Consider the following 17,145-nt stretch of genomic DNA (forward strand, 5'->3'; position numbering starts at 1 on the left):
CTTGACAGCAAGTGGTTGCAATCTTTACTTGAAAAGATTCATGTGTTTGAGTGACCTCTTGGATATTCTGGTCCAGCTCTAGAGCTGATGAGTTTCCAGGTACTGATGTCAGCCTCTCTGCTTCCACCACACACCTCCAGAAACCCTTCTGAGGGCCTGCTTTCCAGTTAAGGTTTCCACAACAGTGCTCACCCACTCCAGCATCCTTTAAAATCCCTATGTCTGGTGCAGTAGTAAATCACCACCCATTTATCTGCCTTGCTGGCGGAGAAGCTAAAGATTTGCTCATTCAGGCCCTGGGTTAGACATGTCACCAACGTTATTAAAGTTAAGGGTTTTTTTACTGCATTTCTCAAGATCACAGTGAGGTTAAGAGCCCTTCTGGGCCGCTGAATGGGAAAGCAGAGATCAAGCTGCAGAAAATACACAGGTATTATACCCTTCTCATCTGAAAATCTCCTGGCATCTTTACCCAGGCTCAGGTCTTTTGGTTCCTTTATTCCACTTTCCTGGGGACCCTGAAAACAGACCCTTCCCCAGGGAAACACGTTAAGGTGGTAAGTTCTGTGGTTGCCATAAAACCATAACGCTAGTGCCAATACCCTTGCCCCAGCTCTGTCTCCCAGGACAGCAAAACAGAGATTAAACTCATTATCCCCTATCACTTTATGGCGCAATCTTTTCATTTCTCTGTTAACACACATCTGAGACGTATCGAGTGTCAGGCAGGCTCATTCCAAAGGAAATTCCCTGCTCTTTCCTTACAAGGATTTGTGCAAGTAATGACTTTTTGGTAGCAAAAGAAAGTCCAAACCAAATCAAACCACCACCATCAACCATCCCCCCCCCCAAACCAAAAAGCACTCCAAAACTCCCACTTTAAGGCTTGATTAAGGACAGAATTTGACTTTTCTTTCAGACCACAACTTTGGTCAGACCTTTCCCAGGCTCTGGAGGGAAGAACTGAGTGCTCTCCGTACTGCTCACACTGGTGCAGCTCTATCACCAAGGCCTGGGGTTGTGTATTGAGGAAGCTTTCAAGTGGGAGATGCCTTTTTCTTCCCAAAAGTGACCAGCACATGAACACAGGCATTTCCTGGTAAACTGTTCCTCCTTGCTTCCAGCCTTTCCTACAGAGGTGGCCTCTGATAGCAGCCTTCCTCCGGAAGCACTACTACGTTTTGCTCTGCTGCTCTAACAGTATGATATTGAAGGGAAACAGAATTAAGCAGAGCTGTGATCTATAGTAGATCATTCCTTCTGAGCTGCCAGGGAGATAGCTGCACAGGAGAAAGAGACAGGAGCTCTGTTTCCTCAGCAAATCTAAGCCACGAAACACCCCTTCGGTTACAAGGAACAGGCGCAGCAGCAACAGGAGCACTTTCAGGGGGCCAGATTGATGCCGCTGGTTTCTGTGTCCTCTCTGTCTAGATTTATCACAGGACCAGGCCAGACCATTGCAAACACCTTAAGATCTCAGGCCATCAGCGCAGGGAGGATGTCAGCAGACCAGACACAGACAAAAAGCCTGAGAACATTCTAGTTCCTCAAAAACTGCTCATACTTTCAGCTGTTGCTGCTCCTAGAAGACGAACTGAAAGCAAAGCTCAGACCCAGTACTTGATGCCATAGCAGCTTTGTTTTGCCAGGTGCCACAGCAGTGAGGACTTTGAGCTTGCCCTCCCTACACCACCGGCCCAGCTATGTTAACCTCACCAGCAGTGCAAACACTGGTGCAGAAAGGACCGGAGTGACCGTGCTAACCTGCCTGTGCTGAGCTCTCTGCACTGCTACAGCTCTGCTGACTTGCAGGAAGAAACCCCCATTGCACAGAGTCCAGGCATCTTCTCCACTTCCAAGCTGAGCAAAGAGTTGGCTCTTGCAAGCTATTTGTTATGCACCTTCCAGATGGGGCAATCCACACAGCACTGCTGGGCTCAGCTATCCTCTCACAGGCTAGGGAATGCAGAAACATCCATCGAGTCATAGCTTCCTCTTGGTTCCAATGATCCATCATCTCTCTGCTGTAATCCCCAGCTCTGTTTCCACAGCAGCACCATTCAGGTTGCTCCTGATGCCCAAAAGGACACTGGCCACTTGCTCAGCACGGTGTCCCCACTGACTATTAGCAGGTTTGCACGTCCATGACTTGCCTAAGGCGATGGCAGCGGTGAAGTGCAGCAGCACGTAACCCACACAGGACTTTCCAAACTTCAACACCGCAGCTCAGCCAGGAGGAAATCTCTCTTGGCTGCCTCTCCCTAAATGCTTATTCCAGCACTGCCTGTCTTAAATACTCCCCAGACTGGGAGAAGAGTATGTGACCACACCACCTTCGGGCTTTTCTGATGCTTTGTGCTTGCAGTAGGAACAGGCAAGGCAGTAAAAGGGAGCAGCACTTCAGAGATGACACAGTTATACCCCATCAGGTCACAGCACCCAGGAGTTGAGTCTCAGGCAAGGTGCTGTAAAAATGGCAAAAGAAAGAGCACCACCTGCCCTAGAAACCGACATTCATACCCCAGCACACACCCATAACTCAGAGCCCTCTCTCATGGGCTCTGCATCCACTTCATGCTATGGTTCATGGCACATCTTGAGGCCACAGTCTGGAGGGCAGATCAGAAACAACAGGCTGTATAAGAGGGGTAAGAGGGAAGTACAGTTTGGATTCTGACCACTCTCCACCACCATCCACACCCATAATACATTATAAACACCAATTCTCATACCAGGTGCTGAAGGTCACATATGTGAAGAGCAGTGCTCAAGATGCTGATCTGGAATTGCCTTCAGGGTCAGGTACCAGTGTCCCAGCATCCTCCATGGGAAGCAAGCTGTTCCCCTCTGAAAAGGGAAGGAACCTGCAGGAAGTGGGAGGGAGGGAGGAAGCACACTGCTGTCTGCTGCGGACAGCTTTCCCAGAGGCTCCATGTTCCAGCTTCCACCTCCTAAATAAGGAGGTGTTCTCCCTTGGGAACACCAGGGTCCAGAGTCCAGGGGACATTTTACAAACGCATCCAACCTGTTCAGGAGTTCTAATCATAGAACGGTTTAGGTTGGAAGGGACCCACAAAGCTCAATTTAGTCCATTTCCCTGCAATGAGTAAGGACATCTTCAATTAGATCAGGTTGCCCAGAACCATGTCCAGCCTGGCCTTGAATGTCTCCAGGGATGGTGCATCCCACACCTCTCTGGGCAACCTGTGCCAGTGTTTTACACCCCCTTTGTAAAGAATTCCTTCTTCACATCCATCTCCCTCTTTCAGTTTAAAACCATAACTCCTCATTCTGCAGCAACAGGCCCTGCTGAAAAGTCTCTCCCCATCTTTCTTATAGGTCCCTTTTAAGTACTGAATGGGTGATCTGGAACTGCAGCATTGCACAGCCTCTACAGATCTTTCAATCACCCTAAACAGGAGAGGGACACGATGGCAGATTGGGAATGGTGAAATGGTTTTCAGGGGAGTTTCTGAGGCTTTATCCCCTCGTTCAGGGTGGATGGAGAAGTAACAGCTCAGGCTGTGACACTTGTAAGCACAGGGCTGATGGGCAGCTCACAAACAGGCATCCTTTCCTCCCCAGTTCTGCCTGAACATCCCAACCCCAGACAAACTGATCACAGGCACCACAGCAGCAACCCATGACAACCCCACACACGTGAGCTCAGAGCATCCTCTGAAGGTGGAAGCGGTGGGGCAGGCTTCTTCCCCTCTGTTCTGGGTGCAGAGCTGCAGGCAGGGCATTGCAGCTCTGTGAGCACTGACCTTTGGGAGGTGTAATGGGAGAGCTCTACAGATCACACAGCCATCCACACTGAGATGGGCAAACTGCGCTTGCAGCCAGCCTGTCCCTTCCGCCCAGCTCACACACAGGGCTTTAGGCACATCACGGATAACAGGTCAAGTCACAGTACACAACACGGCCAGGCTGGAGCTGGTTTCCTGACCTATTCTCTCTGCACAGCGGTATCACGATGTTCCCTGCTTCCTTCAGCAACAGGAGCCAGCTCTCCACCAGCACGTGGCAGTGGGTCTGCCCAAAGGCAGCTTCAGAAACATCTAACCCCTCCTTTACCTGCCTCAGAGGGCACACTAGGGCTTCTGCTCTCCCTCACAGTACAGATACCCCAGAGCAAGGCAAACTGGCTGTGAGAGGTGGATGGTTCTGTACAGGGCCAGGCATCCTGAGAAGACACATGCATGACTGCAGCCACTTACATTGATTAACTGAGGATAAGCAAGGGCAGCAGAATGACTTGCTTTCCTCGGTGGTGCAGTGAGAGGGCTCAGGAGACTGGTTTTCTTTCTGGTTTAGCCTGCTCTGCAACTCCAGCCTTCAAACACAACAGGTCTGCAAACAAGAGCTGCCTGACCGTTCCCCAGTGAGGGGCGAAAGAAGGGAGGAGGTGGACAAAACACTGCTGGTGGAGGGGAACAGCTCTGGATGCTAGATGTCATGCAGGAGCCCAGTGGTGCTGAGCCCATGGCATGGCTGCGATGGGGCTGCATCAAGAGCTGTGGCAGGTTGTAGGTTTGCCCTGGCTACTCCTTCACCGTGCGCTGCAGAAAGCACACAGCAGCAATGCTGGCTGTGGCAAGCTGCCATAGCAATCCCCCCAAGCACGCTCCTGCCTCCCTTCTTTGTCTCTGCTCCCCCAACCTTGCTGTCCCCTCCCCGCTCCCCTACACATAAAACCTGCTGCACAACATCCAAATGCCTCAACGTGCTCCTGAAGGGCTGTTCATCACCCTGAGGAAGGAAGGGAGCTGAGGTGGAAGCACACTCCCCAAGCATCATCCCCACATGTTTCTTGGGCAAGGTGCCTACTCTGTACCTGGTGCCTCACACCCCACTGTGTCTGGTCCTAATGCATGACACAGCAGCCAGACTTGGGGTGTAGAGGCCTTTCTAGCTGCAACCCCATTGTGCTGTGGCAGGTGGGGATGCTTCAGCATCACTGACTGTCCCATGCTGCCTTCTCCATGGTGGTGACTCACAGCCCTTGCTCAGCCCAGCACAACACATCTGCCTGCAGGTCAGGAGCTCTTTCCACCTTGTCTCAGTACCAGCTTTTGGTGGAAATGGGGGTCCCAGACTCTTCTTGCTGCAGGCTGGCAGGCACCTCCTGAGTGTCTGCTCTCCAGTCCCAGCCCATTCCCACTTCAGGCTGGTCTGTTCTGCTGCTCCAGACCTCTCTGTGGGCTTGAATTAGAGACAGGATCTTGCTTTGCTTCCTGTCCTAAAAGCTGCTGTCTACTGTTGCTATGTGCTGCTAAACAGTTACCTAACCTGGCACGTAAACAGAGTTCCTTTCCCTTTCACCACTCCCATACGGGTACAAGATACATGGAGAAGAAAAAGGACCCTCCTGAACCACACTCACGTGCAATACGTGATATCTTTTAATTAATTAATCCAATGACTTAATAGAATGGCTTAAAAACCCAAAACCTTCTAAAGCTCTGCTTCCCTCTCCCTTCTGTCCTTCCCCAGATCTAGCAGGGCCCATCACATCCAGTTACATCACTTGTGGGTTACAGCAGAGGCTATTGAAGCCTCAGTCCTGATCCAGCATGAGTCACAGAGCTCAGAAGACTGTGCAACTTCCCTCTGATATCATCAACCATGTCTTACACGGGCTAAAAATAAAGACAGGCCAAAACTGCAGAGCCACATCTTGCCTTGACGTAAAACTTAGCAAAGCACAGCGCTTAATGAAGCTCCACTTGAGTGAGTGGAACACAGAAAGTGCAGAGGCCAAAAGGCTTGGGTGTACAAACAAGATAAAGGCCAAGAGGCTTCATTCACGCTGTGCTGGGCTGGGGAACAGAGATGGCAGATGTGCAGCAGCCAGTCAGCAGTACAGAGAGGGCTAGAGCTGGGCTCTCATCACTCCCGGCTGTGGGCTTCGGGGTATTTCCATACCCAGGGGTTCCGCAGCACTCATCTGAGACAACAGGAACTGAATGCTGCATTTTTAGCAGTAAAAGACTGGAAAGCTGCAGCCTGATTCCCACCACACAGTGTGTGGGCACCCACAAAGCAAGGTCCAAAGTGTGCACGGTGCTAAGGCTAAAAAAAGGGGTCACACATACATCTGATATGGCTTAGACGCTTTAGGTAAGTGAGGAATCCAAAGTTCTTCCTAACCCCTGGGACACTATGCTCCAGCAAAACCTTCACACATGAGGGTACGGGACTGTCACATAGCTCTTAGCAGGGAGCTGTGGGATTGCACACAAATAGGAGCTCAGAGGGACACCGGCAACGTTCGGAGACCTAAAATTAGCCTCAGCAGATGATCCTCTGCTCCATTCTTGGGAGCAGCAAGAACCGAACAAGGATCCAGCTGTCCCAACACTCCCATGAACAGGGTCTTCGAATGCCCGACCTACTTGCAGCAGAGATGGTAGGGCAAAGAGGGGATTCCTTGCATAACTCCAGTGCCAATACTCACATGGGACACAGGACCCCATCTCTGAAGGGGAGGGCAGCATTTTCTTGGTGTTTCCAGGGGAAAAAAGACCTAGTCTTAGATGAGCTGGTCGGACCAAGGAGTGATGGCAGCCCACACAAGCTAAGAGCAGACTGAAGGATGTTAGGCTGACCACTTTCTATTGGAGATATAACCTCCACTGTGCCTAATCTTTGAGTCTGCCAGTGAAGCATTCCATCCTATTCCAGACAGGCACTGCAGGTCTGTCCAAGGATGTGCAAGTTGTACCAGCTTCCAAACTAATGCCAGCTGCACTAAACTGAACTAACATGATTAATTCAGTTCAAATACAAGTTCACCAATATCCCCTGGGTTAGGCGATATCCAAACCAGAGAAGAGGTCCATACCAAGAATAAGTAATGGAGAAGCTGCTGCATTACACATATATAGGAGATCTGTTGTCCAATACCAAGCTGTTTGCTCAGCAGGGCAGGGTGGGGGAAGAAAAGTGGATCCAACATGGTGAGCCTTGTGTTAAAACGCCTCTTGTCAAGAGGCAGCGGAGCCCTGAGGAGGGTGCTGTGAGCTTGGTGGACTGGGATCTGCAAGCAGCTCCATCTGAATTGAGGGCAATCCTTTTATCTGTTCTTAGCAACATAACATGTGTCTTTACCATCACTAAGAGACCACTGAGCAGGTACTGCTGATTAGTGAGACCTCACCTGGAGTACTGCGGTCAGCACTGGGGACCCCAGCTCCAGCACAAGAGGGATGTGGATGAGTCCAGAGGAGGCCACGAAGATGATCCAGGAGCTGGAGCACCTCTGCTACGGAGACTGAGAGAGTGCAGGCTGAGAGAGCTGGGCTGGTTCAGCCTGAAGAAGAGAAGGCTGCTGAAGGGGAGACCTTAGAGCAGCTCCAGTGCCTGAAGGGAGTACAGGAAATGTGGAGAGGGGCTTGGGACAAGGGCCTGTAGGGACAGGACAAGGGGAATGGCTTTAACCTGACAGAGGGGAGATTGAGGTGAGACATTAGGCAGAAGCTCTTCCTGTGAGGGTGCTGAGGCACTGGCACAGGGTGCCCAGAGAAGCTGTGACTGCCCCATCCTTGGAAGTGTTCAAGGCCAGGTGGGACGGGGCTTGGAGCAACCTGCTCTAGTGGAAGGTGTCCCTGTCCATGGCAGGAGGTTGGAACTGGGTGAGCTTTAAGAGCCCTTCCAACACAAACCATTTCATAACTCTGTGATAGAGAGCAAGCTCATGTCTGCTGAGAGCTCTGGGTGAAGCCTTATCTCTGTTTGCTCAGGTGAAGAACAGCAACCAGCAGAGACCAACAGCTGGGATACGCTCCCATTCCAGAGTCAGGACACAGAAGCATGAGTGCAGCAAAACAGCACAGTCTGCAAGCTCCCAGGAGCTTAAAACTCACTGCCCTTGAGCTCCCAACAACTGGTGGAGGGTTCAGCAGTCCTGGCAGCACTGGCTGCATACATCCCAGTTCCCTTCACACACTGCCAGCCAGGCGGGAGGCCGGAGCACCCACTGGGCTGTAGGAACACCTCACCTGGGTGACACGTACTCTGCAGAGCTGCCCCTATGGGCCACAGAGAGGAGAACACAGAGCTCCCCTCCTTCTTCACACAGCCCTGGTGAAGGAAGAGAAACCAGTGATGATGGAACAGGTGCTAACCTTGGTGTAGGGCTGAAGCAGAGGGGAAGGGCAGCTCTCAGGTGGCAGCACCCACAGCGTGGTGTTGGGGTTGCTTGCTCTGGCTCCTTGAGTCACCTGGAAAGACAAGTGCACAGATACACATTCATCTTGGCTGGGAATGTCCTGTCCACACAATAAGGCTTTCCAAACACCGGTTGGGCAGTAACTGCTCATCCAACCAAGTGAGTTAGAGGCCTGCGCACAGAAGAGACAGACCCCGAGCACGGCAGCACCTTAAATATCCCACTACATCTTCTATCAGTGCTGAGGCTGCCCATCCAGCTGCAGCCCTGACTCCTTCCTGGGATCCCAGTCATCACCTCAGCTCCCTGTGTGACTCCGGGTAGATGCCTGGTTGGCACTGAGGGAGGGCTGCTATGGTCACGTCCACCATCCCCCTTCCCCAGATTCCAATGGGAAGCAGAGGCCTTTCTGTGTTTGCTTTGTTCTCCTCCACCCTAAGAAGGGTGGAGAAGCTGTACATTGCTCTACCACACAGGCTTTGCTGGTACTCGAGTGGGTGCCAAAACCAAGCTGTGGTCCTCACAAGCCACCCATTAAACCACCTCGCAAAGACACATGAGCCAGGGCAGGAGGGCCAGCATCACTGCTGGAAAGACCCCATTCCCAACAACCAAATCAGACCAAGCCAAATCCAGCACTGCAGCGTTTCCCAGGCTACAACAAAGGGGGAAAACGACAACTGCTTAATAGAAATCTCCGAGGGGCCTGCCAACACCGTCACAAAGACGGTGTTTAAGCCTGCTCCCCGGGCTCACAATGCTCTAATTACAGACTACTGGAGACTGCACTGCAGGGTTAGGTCCTCGTGCCCAGGAGGTCCTGAAAACCAGGATGGGATCAGCCTCCCCAAACCAGGTCCGACGTTCCCCTGGCTGCAGGCACGATGAGATAAAGCTGCTTAGGGGCAGACCCGGCTCCCCAGCCTGCCCTCCTGTAGGGGCCACCACCCCACGGTACCACCGGCAGCATACCGCAGTGCCCTGGGCTCAGCTGTAACAGCTGTGTTTCTCCCTCCTAGTGTCTAGTGCAGGGCTGTGTTTTGGCTTTACTCTGACAACAATGCTGATAACACATGGATGTTTATAGTTGTTGCCCAGTAATATTTACCCTGACCAAAGACTTTTCAGTCTCTTATGCTCTGCCAGGTAGGAGGGGCTCGGAAGGTGGGAAGAAGAAGAGACAGGACCCCTGACCCCAACTATCCAAAGGAGTATTCCATACCACAGCACGTCATGCCCAACATAGAAACTGGGGGGAGTCACCCGGAAGACCCAGATCACTGCTTGGGTCGTTCTGGGTACTGGTCAGCGGGTGGTGAGCAATTGTATTGTGAATCACTGCTGTTTATTGCTGGTTTATTTTCCTTCCCTTTTTAGTTCCATATTGTCTCCCCTTGTTATTTCCCTTATCATTATTTTTAGTAGTAGTAGTTAATAGAAGTGGTTTGTGTTATACCTTAGTTACTGGGCTGTTCTTATCTCAACCCATGGGATTTACATTCTTTCCATTCTCCTCCCCATCCCACCAGGAGCCAGGGAGAAGAAGAGAGGGAGAAGCGAGCACGGTTCTGAGTTACCAGCTGGGCTTAAACTGCAACACTCAGCTCTGACCAGAGGCACAGCACCAGTGAGCAGAGCACAGCATCTACATGGTGAATGTGGGTAGGCACTGCCACAACAGCTTACTGGTGCACCAGCCCTTAACACAGTCACAGAGACACCCAGGAAGTCTGTGCTCCATGTCACTTGCACCTACACAGCTAGCAGTTCAACCTGCACCAGTGTCCATGAGAGGTCCCACCTGCAAGCTGTACCAGCTAGTCACCAGGGACATGGTTTTGGAGAGCTTAAGCAGTAAGTGTTGCATGTGTGTGTGTAAGCATAGATATATAAAACCTTCCACCACTTCCCTGCTCTACCGCAGTATCTTCCAGAGAAGGCTCAAAAGGCTCTATGCCTGAGTTAGTGACAAGAATCGCTGTGGACATGGCTGAAGTACTGCCACGCACATGCTGCTGCAGCCCAGGACACAACAGCAATGTATCCAACAGGAACGGGTTGAAAACACTATGCAGGAAGAATGCAATTACCCCACATGGACTGAGGCCAGGGGATCTGGATTATCACCTAGGCTCTTGCATAAAGGGCTTTGCATCTTTGTCCACTTCCAACAGGAAGAATCACAAGGTTGACATCAGTCCTGGCCTGGGACACTGATTCATTACTAGAAAGCGCTTGCAGCTGAATCACTGGCTCACACAGGACTCCTCTGAAGGCTTCCCATCCAAGTATTGTTCTACCACCATGCTGCTTAGCTGGGGGGCTGTGCAGGCCACAGCGCAGGCGAGTGTGACTGCAAACCGCTGGATAGTCCTGAAAAAGCTCTCTGACATGCAGAGCATGTGAGCTCAGCTGCCCTTCATTCAGGATTCACAACCAGCTGAAGACACTGGGAGAAACAGGGGGAAAACATGTTAATTGGCAGCTGGGCGTTCAGGAGGCCAAGCAAGGGAGACTGTGGAAGGGAGAAGCAAAGCCAAAGGGAGAATAAAGATTTGCAACGACACATACCAGTCAAAGAAAACCGTTGTTAAAGCAAACCTCAAACTCCATGGGACCAAGTTCTCTACAGGGTACATTCACCTGGCTCGCTTGTTCACAAGAGAAAGCAGAATGGGAAAACAAAGGAAGAGAGCTGGTTAGAAGACAGACGGCACTGCAGGCTGAAGGAAGCAACAGGAACGCCCGATGGTTTTAGCAGGATGCAGGGACCACACAATTCCATAGAGCAAGTGGTCCCTGCAAGTGATGCAAGGTGGGGAGGGATAAGGCAACCCCCCCCAATACAGAAAACTCACTACTCGCTGCCAAGTAACCTGCAACAACACCCTCCACAGGCCACTGTTAACGCACAAATGTCTCCCTTTGGGATTTCTCCCACCTTGCCTTGTCCTGACTCATTAATTCCTCCAGCCATGGAAGCCTCTGAAAATTTGATTACAGCTCCACTGACCGTGTGCTGAGGACATAAATGGCTGCACTTTTTCTTTTCACATACCTACAAACAACAGGTTTTCTTGTTCTGCACCCAGGAAGCGACCTGGCCCCCAAACACTGTGTGTTTCCAAACTGAACACTTATGGAGCCTACCAAATCTAACAGGGGACAAGCATGCGCAGACCCAGAGCAGTAAGGGCAGGTAAAGGACTTGTGAAGAGGGGACAGCCATTGACTTTGGAGAGTCAGATCAATAACTATCCCCTTGAACCACCCTCAGACTCAGAAGCAGTGAGGAAGGTTTGGGCATCTCTGGCCTCTGCTACTCAGCATGGCCATACAGAAACATGCCAGGCCAAGCAGCTGGTAGGAAGACCAGGGGTTCAGATGTGCTTCTCTGCCCTCAGAAGTGCCTTGAACACAGGGAAGCAGCTTCCTTCCCTCCTCCTGCTCTGACTGCTCAGAAGACCCGAAACAGCAGGAAGAACAGAGGCTGGGAAAGCTCAGCACCACAGGAGAGGATGTATGGATGAGGGGCTCAATCTGCCTTGGAGGAAGCAACACTATCAGTAAAGGTAAAATGATTTGCTATCCATTCCTGGAGAGGGCAGATGTGAAGAGCAGAGCACTGAGTGCTGTTCTGCCCAGGCTGCTGCAAAAGGGAGGGCTCCTAACGTCAGTGCAGAACGATCCCCCCACTTTCCTTCTGGCAGTGAGTAAGAAATCTCCCATACAGGGAACACAAACAAGGTGGTGAATGGCAGAGCTGGAACAGCCCCAGCCCTGCCCCACTTGCAGGCCAGACGTCAGTCCACAAGCTCCCCAAGGACCACAGCTCTACAGCTGAGGTGACAGGAGGCCTCTGCTCTCCCCACACACCCTGGCCACCCCAGAATCCATGGGGAGGGATGCATTTGGGCCCCATGAGAGTCAGCAGGAGACTATCAGAACACTATGGGAGCAGAGGAGGCAAAGGCAGGTACTGTCTCCTCCGCAATCATCCCTCTCCAACCCAAACCCTATAGGAACCCGGCTGCCCTCAGCACATGCAGAGCTGCCAGGAGGCTGCAGCTCCCAGCCTGCTGTCTGGCTGTGCAGAAGCTGCATGCTGGGACGTGTAGTCCCTGCCAGGGCCCCACCACTCGCTCACGCCGAGACCCGCAGGATGGGAATCGCTGCTGTGCAACAAGGCGGTGACAAGGCTTTACAGGATGACTTAATTCTCCCCATCCTCAGCCTCTTGCCTAAAAAACAGCACAGGCAAAAGTGACTCCAGTGCTATGACGCTGGGAGTTTTCCCCTGTTTCACCTGCCAGACCTTGTTCACCTTCTGTGTGTGTTACCAAGTTTGCTCAGGCTCTCCTTTGTGTCAGGTTCAAGTCTGCTATACTCTCCACAAAGTCCCAGATTCCCCTCTTTGCTAAGGCAATTCAGACAGAGGACAGGTCTGTCACGAGCTCTTTGCTTTGTCTGCTGCTTTTTAAAGCAGCACCGAGGGGAAAGTGACTTTTAAAATACCTGAAGACAACAGCACAGCATTCTTCTACCATAGGCTTTTATACAGCAGCTCCACAGCACACTTCTTCCATTACATAAAAACCGAGCCTATAAACCCCAGAGACAACTCCATGCCCCCCATCCACATCATCTGATGGATCCCGTTCATAGGTGGGTTGGAAGGAAGCCCACGGCCCCAGCTCCCATCACGCAACATCTGGCACTGCCCAGAGCACGCGGCGTGATTTATGTACAAATGGGGTGCCTCGCCCGCAGCGGAACGCTTCAAACCTGCCCCCCCCCCAGGTCTGTAACTGCAGATGTCGGGTGGGTAAATACCCACCCCCCGCCGTCCCTTCCGCCCGTGGCGGCTGTCACCAGAGGGCAGCAGGCCTCTCTGCCGTTCACATCCGCTCCAGCGCTGTTTTCGCAGCCCCACTCGGAGCCTGCGGCTCACCCACCGGGTGGGCAGGTGCCGGCCACGCAGCGCGGGGGGAGCCGCGTCTCCCGCTCCCCGCATCCCCCGTAGTCTCCGGCATGGCCCCACCGACACGGACACCCCCCCCACCCCCCCCCATAATGGTCCTGGGGGACCAAAGCAGCCACCGAGTCCCGACCACGGTAGCTTCAGCGCGGAGGAGGAATAGGGCGGAGGGAGGCCCCATCCCTCAGGCAGAGCCGTGGCAGGCTGTCCCTGCCCGTGTCACTGCGGAGGGGACGTGGCCGGGGAGCTCGGTGGCGGCTGGGAGCCAGGATCCCGGGGGGGGGGGGGGGTGTGGACGCCCCGCCGCAGTGCAGCACCCCTCGGTTCCCCGAGCCCTGCCCCTGACTGTCCTGACACAGCCCCCCCAGCACCGACCCCAGGCGGGAATGGGGGAGGGAGGGCACCCAGCCCCCCCCCCCCCCCCAACGTGCTCTGCCCGGTACCCCCCCGGGAACACTCCGTCCAATGCTTGGTACATCGCACTGCCGGGCACAGCCCCCCCCGGTCTCCCCACAGATCTTAGCCCCCCATCTCGGCCACTGTCCTGTCCCCCCCCCCCCAGGCTCACAGCCCCCATTCCCGTCACTGTCTCCCCCAAGCTCAAAGCCCCCAGTCCCTGTCACGGACCCCTCCGCTCACGGCCCCACATCCCTGTCACTGTCCCCCCAAGCTCACAGGCTCCCATGCTGGTACCGGACTCCCCCCCCCAAGCTCACAGCCTCCCATTTCGGTGACCCCCCCCCCCCCAGCTCACATCCTCCCATTCCATCACGACCTCCCCGGTACTACGCGCTGACGGTCCCCGCCGACCGTGGCCCCTCCCGGTCAGGGCTCCCACGGCCCCCCCAACCTCCTGCAACCTGGGGGGCAGTTAGCGGGGACGGGGCGCACCCCCGCTTCCCACACCGCACAGGCGGCCCGGCCCTGCTCCGTGTGCCCCGGCCCTGCCCGCCGCGGCCCCACCGGACCCACCAGCGCCCCCTCCGCTGCCGCTGCTGCCGCCGCCGCCGCGGCCCCGACTGCTGCGCGGCTCCGTCCGCTCCTTCCGGGTGCCGGCGTGGACACGCCCCCTGTGCCCGCCTGCCCCACGCTGATTGGTTTTCTGGGCGGGGCACGGCGCGGGGCGGGGCTAAAGTGCAGCCGCGCAGCCAATGGGCGGGCGGAGAGGCGGTGACGCCGGGAGCCTTCTCTCCGCCCCCTCCACGTGCGGGTGTGTGATGACAGCAAGGAAGGAGGCGTGGCCAAGAGAAGCGGCTTCTCATTGGCCGCCGGTGGAGGGGGCGTGGCGTGGCTCAGCGCCGGGGCAGGGTGGGGTGACATCGCCCTGACCCCAGCCCGGTTGTTCTGGGGGCGCTGGGCCCGGGCACGGCCCCTCGGGCACGGTACCCATAGACACGGACCCCCCGGTGCCTGCGTGGGAGCATTAATGGCTGCTGGGATACCCCGAGCAGCAAGGAGGCGAGGGGTTCTGCCAGCGCCCCGAGGGGCAGCACTGCGGAGCTCCCCTGGCCGCTGGGGTCACCCTGACTTGGGTAGTTCGGGGTGAAGCTCCCCCCGGCTGACTCACCTCGCAGCTGCAGCAACGCTCTAAATATAGCCGGGACCGCCAGATGATAAATATAAACCGAGATGTCTCCTGGCGTGCGGCGAGCCGCATGCGAACAGGCTGACGCCCCTCTCGCCTTGCTGCCGTCCTGGGGGGGGCTTTATTTCTGGAGGCACCATCATGGATAAAGCCGCACTGGGTGCTCTCTGGGAATAGCGGGGGGGGGGGGGCAGCCAGGCTGAGGCACCCAGTCCTTTAACACCCCAGCCCTACGCATGCCTTTGTACAGGGAGTAAATGGTGCTGCTGCATGGCCATGCAGTGGGTGCTGACACAGGACCTCACTGCCTCCCAGGACCTCAGCCTGTTGCTGGGGGAGATTTCTTGCTAAATAGCCACTGGTTGTCCCCATATTCGGGTTTTGGGCCATTAAAGGGTATTTAATGCTTGGAGTGTTTTGACTTCCAAGTCCGATGATGGGAACATGTAATCTGTCAGTGCACTTGGTGGTTTAGGAGCTGATGCCTTGACCATGCTTATGCAGGTGCTGGTTTCAGGGAGGAAGAGACCCAGCAGGTCAGTTTGCCAGTGACCTAGCTCCTCCCTCACAGCACAGTACGTGCTCCCAGGCCAATATTGAGCTTTTCTGCCCTTTGGCCCCATGTGTCAGCTCTGCCAAGCTCGTGAGAAGCTCTGATGTCCAACCAGGATGGGAGCAGAGGCCCTGGAAACCACAGATGGGCTGAAAACGGCTCAGTCCCCATCGCATGGCTGCTTCTGCAGGCTGCGTTTTTCAGGTTAAGCTGGCTGAAATGGACTCAGGGTTAACAAACAGTTAATGAACCATTATTGGCCTGAACGGGAACTGAACTGGAACAACTTCAGTCGCAGCTGAACCCGCTGTGGGGCTGAATCCAAAAGATTTGCTGGTTCAGCTCCTCGGCTACAGGGAAATATGGGCTCCTTTGTCCTCGACAAGAATAATAAATTTCTGTTTATCGTGTGGGCAGCGAAGGATTAATAATATCTCGAGTTATTTACCTCCTGCTTTTGAGCACCACGGGTTTGCAAGCGATGTCCCTGCTGAGCTCACTGTCCCTTAGCAACCTCCCCTTGATTTTTAAAACACATTCTCGTTCCAGAAACAGGATTAAGGAGCAGGACATAAAAGCTCCTTTTAACAGTCTGGGTGGGGTGAGGGTGCCCCTGCTCCTCTTAGGAGCAGGGCAGAACCTCAAGCATGGCCATTTGATAGGGAACAGTGATGCAGGTGGAAGATGGTGCTGGGTTAGAGAAAACCTCCTGAACCTTGGAGGGGATGGGGGAAAAGTTACTGCCAGAGCCATACAGGGGGACAGCCCACCTAGGGCTTGCCAGGAGCCGGCTTCATCCACTCCCTGCACATGATGGGGTCTTGTGAAGGACTCCACAAGGGTTGGTGGAGGCAAGCATGGGGGTTTAACCACGTTAAACAGGGCTCTGCACCATGGCTGGCCACCTTCCAGAGGCTGTCCCGCCAGGAGCGCTTGGGAGGAGGGTGTTTCCCCAGGAAGATGAGGTGTCCCGGGTGGTGGAATGACGTCCTTCCGTGATGAGCTCTGCTGCCTGCCGGGCTTCCCTTTGAAGGGTGCATTGGTGAGGTGACTGGGTGCCAGTGAGTTCATCGCTGGGTTAGCTCCATCCCTGCTTGGCCTGTTTGCCAGCCTGGCTGCTCCCAATGGAGAACTCCAGGAGGCTGAGGAGCTGACACCAGCAACGTTCCTGCTGCACTTTTAATTGATTCCAGTAGCTTTCATCACGGAAGGGTGATGTCCCCACGCTCCTTTTGTTGGTGTGGGTGGGTTTTGCAACAGCACAGTCGCCCTCAGAAAGCACACGCATCATCTCCCAGAGATGATGGGGCAAGATGTGCCTCCGTAAGGGTGATGCCAAGCATGCATCACCCGCATGCTGCCTGCACCAGCAGGCTGGCCCACGCTATGCACGCCCAATCCAAGTCCGTGTAGGTAAAGCCATAAAGGATCCGTGTGCAGAAGCGAGGCTGGGAAGATCTGGAACCCTGCCAGGGAAAGATTGCAGGGAATTTTGAAAGGCCCTTGGAGGAAGCTGGTGGGAATTGGCTGTCAGGTTGCTTGGGGGCCCCTCGTGAGCTGTGCCAGGCTGTTGGGGTGTGGAGCAGCAGCAGGGCTGAACCGGGCACCCTGCAGTGACTCATAGCCTCATCTGGCAAAGGAGATGGAGAAAGCCCAAGGGGCAGGTGTGCGAGAGGAGCGTTGGGTGTCACTTCCCCTCTTAATAGCGTGCCGTGCAGGCATCTCTTCATCAGGCTGCTGCAGAAAAGCTTTTTAATCTATCTCTCTCAGCCTGCAGAGGCTCCTGCAGTGCTGCCTCTGGGGGTTTTCATGCTTCCGTCCTCCTCGTGTTTACCAGGGAGAAGAGAGATAGGCCA

The 17,145-nt window shown here is 54.4% G+C and overlaps 1 protein-coding gene across 5 annotated transcripts in view; it reads right to left on the minus strand.

The window, feature by feature from the left end:
• The window catches only part of ATOSB (atos homolog B), a 39,305-nt gene extending 25,094 nt beyond the window's left edge, over positions 1-14,211 (minus strand). For 2 of the 5 annotated variants that reach the window (XM_061477289.1, XM_061477280.1), the window contains exon 1: positions 14,124-14,211. The gene's annotated coding sequence lies outside the window, so the exon portion shown is untranslated. Of the gene's footprint in view, positions 1-8,003; positions 8,086-8,129; positions 8,221-10,744; positions 10,867-14,123 lie in introns of those variants that run through there. The other 3 variants (XM_061477285.1, XM_061477287.1, XM_061477286.1) reach the window with 3 other exon arrangements.
• Between the last annotated feature and the right edge of the window lie 2,934 nt (positions 14,212-17,145).

Source organism: Pezoporus flaviventris, unplaced genomic scaffold (assembly GCF_033815535.1).
Source record: "Pezoporus flaviventris isolate CSIRO_AGI_PZ_B2104156 unplaced genomic scaffold, CSIRO_AGI_Pfla_v1 ptg000100l, whole genome shotgun sequence".
NCBI classification, from domain to species: Eukaryota; Metazoa; Chordata; class Aves; order Psittaciformes; family Psittacidae; genus Pezoporus; species Pezoporus flaviventris.